Raw genomic sequence first — 5,302 nt, forward strand, 5'->3', positions numbered from 1 at the left:
TTAACATTCTTTAACATGTTCCCCTTTGTTATAAAATAATGGTAAAATAAGATTCATATTGCTATTACTTTTAACATTTCCCTATCCTTCTTGTAAGTTTCAGCAAATATACTAATTCACTAATTCAGATGGACCTCCCCTAACATATGGATAGCCCACACAAAATATCATTATTCAGAAACTGCAGTGAATTCAATACAAAAATACGTTAATTAAACTATAATAAGCAATAACAACCTGAAGATTATCACTTTAGATGTAAAAGTTTTTGAACACAGGGCAAGAAGAACAGCCTCCTGATTCACCTCACGCATTCTGCGGATCCTTACCACCTGCAGAAAGCCATAATTTATGATAAGGAAAAAAATAAGAGAAAGTGCATCTATTCATAACTCTAGAACTATTCTAAAGTGCAACCAATTACAATGAATCTCAAAGACAGGGGCACAACATGATCCAGACCGCGTAACTTTCTCTTAGAATAATAATAAAGAATAAAGTAGGGCGAGTGGGATCAGAATGAGTTACTCCTCAGTCAATGTTGCTGGTCGTTTTGCAGATGGGTCAGCTGATAGACGCAGTGGCTTAGTCAGAGAAAGTTTGATAAGTTCATTAATTTCTTCAGTCATTGTAGCTGAGAAAAGCATGGTCTGCCTCCTTTTGGGACATAGCTTAACCTGCCAATAACACAGGGCACTCAATGCTAAGAGCAGCTAGTAATGACATTATAAATTTTTATCAAGATAAATGATCAACAGGATCAAACTTTGGCGTACAAGGTGCACTTTCACAGTGTGTGTTAGAGATTACTGTTTTCAGTTATGGCACTATAAGGGCAAAACAATATAAGGTCAGGCGTACCAATTCCTGAATTTCAGCACTAAATCCAAGTTCCAGAAGACGATCCGCTTCATCAAGGATTAAAACTGCAAGATCATCCAAATCTACAGACATAGAATTGCGTAAATGATCTATCATTCGCCCTGGGGTAGCCACAACAATATCTGGCATTGATCTCAGGGCAGATTCTTGCACCTGAAATAAAAATGTCCACCATGCTATATTACAATTGAACATAGAGAAGCATAAAAGCATCTACAAAATTTATATATATATATATATAAAAAAAAGAACTTGGTTTGCTTATTACAGTTATAAGTATAATAGAAGACATTTACTATTTTTCCCAAAAAAAATTATCTTTCATATTTGAAGTTTACAGATATCACATAAATTTTCTTTTCTGAAACTTAACTACTGTATCCATAAATTCCAGGAGCCCAACAATAATTCTAAACACGAAAGAAACTCTAGAATCCAAAAAGATAGACTGAGCTACATAATGTAGAAATCCAACAGACCTAGGAACAGAAGAATTTAAGGGGGGTTACTAAAAGCAACACTAGAAAATATCAATGTCGATTCACATGCAACCAGTAATTTATGGATTAGGCAGTTTTAAGAGATGAAATTAATGAGCTGACCTTCGTAGAAAGCCCACCAACAATCAAAACAACATCTAATATCTGTATATTGCGATAGTTTCTCTATCATACTGTGAACCCTGCATTACACGCATAATATAAAGTCAAACATTGATTAACTACTTAATAAGGTAAAGCTTATACGAAGAAAAGTAAACATTATAATGCATAATGAAATATCTCAACAAACACCTTTCTACAAAAAAAAATCATGTCTCAAATGAGAACTATAATTTACCCTGGACCTGTCTCAACATGTCTATTAAACATATGAAATAATGTACAACATGGGAAACGTAATACTCACTGAACCGCCAACTCTCTGGTTGGTGTGAGAATGAGGACCCTTATTGCTTGAACACGTTTTGGACGAAACAGTAATCTCTCCAGAGTAGGTAATGCAAAGGCAGCTGTCTGCAAGATTGAAGGACAAAAAAGATTAAGAGTTTGTTTAGTTCAAAAAAATTGCAAGGAATATGATGGGTATAGACTAACTATTTCTAGATTTAGTTCAAATTAAATTTTGAATACCATTTCCTGAAACAGCAAATTTCATAATTTGATATATTTTATTGTGTTTTAAAATATGCAAGGACTATAATACAAAGTAAATATTTTTAAATTCGTATGATATAAACTTAAAATATTGGCCAGTAAAATATCCTAACTATTCCATTTCATGAACTAAATAAACCCTAATTTCCTAAGTCACTAGCAATCAATTGCAACAGTTACAGTTATAAATATAATTGAAATTCAACAAAAAAATACCTTCCCGGAGCCAGTAATCGCACTTCCGCAAATATCACGGCCGGTGAGTGCCAGTGGTATACAAGCAGCCTACAGAAAAACCCTATACTTCAACAACCTAAGAAGAAATGAAAAACCTTCTAGAAGAAAGTGAAATCGAAAGTAAAACTAGAACCTGAATTGGAGTAGGTTTAGTGTAACCTAAAGCCTCACAAGCCCGAAGCAATGGACGAGACAGATTGAGCTCCATAAAAGAATTGGCATGGAAGGAAGCTCCTTCAGCAGGTGCAAAAAATGACTTACTTCCATCGGCATTACTTGCCCCATCAACATCCTCTTCTGATTTATAATCTTCCTGTGTAAGAACAAACAAATTAATATTATGAGGATGTCCATTGCAACAAGAAATACGAGATAGATAGATTTTAGCTACTTGTTTGTCAGGTTCCGAGTCGGAGGCGGAGGCGGCGTCGGCGGAGGGAGCGGTGATAGGAACGGAGCGATGCTGAAGAGCTCTTGATATCTTGTAATCCACGGAGGTGGTGCTTCGACGAGCGTGTTCTTCCGCAACGGATTCGGAGTAAGAAGCGAAGTCCCATGGTGATTGAGTATGCCTATCTGAAGGTTTCTTCTTTGACGCTGCTTCTTCTTCTTCCTCTTCTTCTTGTTCGTCGTCGACGTAGTCTTCTTCTTCTTCCTCTTCTTCTTCCTCATGATGTGATAATTCAGGCTCCTCGTCGCTAGGAGCTTCGAATATGAAGCTTTCGGCCATAGTAGTGATTGAAAAAGAACAAGAAGTTGGTCTATTCTGCCGTAATGAAGAAGGGTTTTGAGCTAGAGTATAGAGCAGAAGGGTTTAAGCGGAGGAGATCGATCACACGGCGTCGTTTAGAACGTATTTGGGGTTTCTTTACCATTATTATATAAAGGGAGATTTACAATTTAGTTCCTAAGTATTGTCATTATTAACAAGTCAGTTCCTGCATTTTCAGAAACCTATTAAAACGTCCTTATATAATCAGACCGTCAACAAATCAGTCCTTCCATCCACTATTACCCTCTTTTCCGTTAAAAATTAGATGAAAAGGATAGAATATTTTGAAAATCCAATTTTACCCTTTTCAATCCCTATTAAGCAGAAATGTAGGGTTGGATTTGCCATAACAGTTCGATCATAACCCTAGAAGCAACCTCACATCATCTCTCGGTAGACAATCCTCCATTTACTCACTCACCTCCAATTTTACCCTTTTCAGCATACTCTCTGTGAGGGACTATCTTCAACATTGATCAAGCAGTGAAAGGATCTCACCTAAGTTCATAATAGCCAACGATCAAGCACCTAAAGGATTCATTCAATCTTCACGAGAATGTCTGACATTAGTGGATCGATGGGAAGCTGATATGGTGGTTACATGAATGTGAATTGCTGCTGTGGGAAAAGAGCGGGGATTCGCATATTTGAATCTGTTAGTAATCCAAACAAATTGTATTATTACTGTTGAGATAATAAATATGGATCATTTCTTGGGTGGTGCATTCCAACAAATGCGAACTCTCAAACATCAAATAGTATAGGTGAAGGGTTAGGGGTGTTCAAGGCCAACTTATCAAAAATAATTGCAGAGACTAAAAAAAGAGTTCATGAAGATTAATGAAGAGACAAAAAAATTACATGTAAAGCTGCAAAAGATTGAAGCTATTTTGAACCAGATGAAGAATTATATGATAATTATATTGTTACTCTTGATAGTGTTTGTTGTAAAAACACCATAAAAAGTTGTTTAGATGCAGAAGATAGAAGTTATTTTGAACCACATTGTAGTATGTTCTTTATGTATGAATGACTTATGTACTATTTAGCTAAGTTAGATGAGTGAAATTTTAGCATGTTAGTTTCTTGTAAGTGAATGGTTAAAATGAAGGACCAAACAGTTGTAATGATTCAAAACTGGAGGACCTAATAGTTTCGAAATTTAATATATAAGGACTGAAAAATTGAAAACTTTAAAACTTAAAGGACTGAGAAATTTTGAATACTTAAATAGATGGACTAAAAAATTGTAAATTAAAAGTAATAGAAGAGTGATAATGTTACATTTATCCACCTGTAACTTAATATCAAGTACAAACAAATTTTATAAATGCACAATGAATAAAATTGGAGCCGAGCAAATGAAATTAAAATCATAACTTCATTACAAATATGTATTCCAAAATGAGACTTTACAAAATCAGACTTGATCATTACAATGTCATACATCTATTACTGCCATTTTAATGGTCAAGTAAGACCAATATCTATAGCACTGTACCAATATCTATTATAAACTCCCCCAAAAAAGAATATGTACACAGATTTACAATATTTCTAAATAGACAAAAAGCTCAATCCAATGTCCCAAAATACATGTTTTTCCAAAATGTACAAATTATATTCCATCAACTAACAACATTCTCAAAAAGATCATCTGATATTTCAAAGGCTCCTTTAGGTAGTTGGTCCACCACTTGATCCCACTTGGTTAGTATTAACCTCTCTTGAAGTCCCCGCACCTGATGCAGTAGTGTGTTTTCTCTTCTTTTAACTTGCAGCCATATTTGTCTGCAATTAGAGAAATACATAAAAATATTAAAAAGGTTAAAATGGATTCATTATATGCAAGGAAACAAATTTTATAGTTACTCCAACAGCAGCATATTGATAAGTTCTCTTATTGTGGCCTGTTTGTAGACACGTAGCACAAGTGACAGTTGTTGTCCTCCTTCCTCTTGCTGGTGGTTCACTCTCATCTCTCTTTCTAGCCTTCCTTGGCCTTCTCGATTGCCTCCTCAAAGGAGGTGGCAACATTGATGGGTGTTCATTATCAGGTTCAAGCTCAGTTTGAGGAACATGATGTATGGCACCTGCATAAACTCTTGAATAACACTGCATAGTGTAATATTCATGGCAAAACTCTTCAATATTACCCCTAACATATGCAATTGCTCAAGCAGCATGCTTGCATGGTAAACCACTTATATCCCACCATCCACAACTGCATGTCCTTTTAGCTAAACTAACAGCA

General features: G+C 35.3%; 1 pseudogene; it reads right to left on the minus strand.

The window, feature by feature from the left end:
- On the minus strand, positions 1–3,051 carry LOC122722501 (annotated as a pseudogene).
- Between the last annotated feature and the right edge of the window lie 2,251 nt (positions 3,052–5,302).

The sequence above is a fragment of the Manihot esculenta genome, chromosome 18, assembly GCF_001659605.2.
Source record: "Manihot esculenta cultivar AM560-2 chromosome 18, M.esculenta_v8, whole genome shotgun sequence".
In the NCBI taxonomy this organism is placed as follows: Eukaryota; Viridiplantae; Streptophyta; class Magnoliopsida; order Malpighiales; family Euphorbiaceae; genus Manihot; species Manihot esculenta.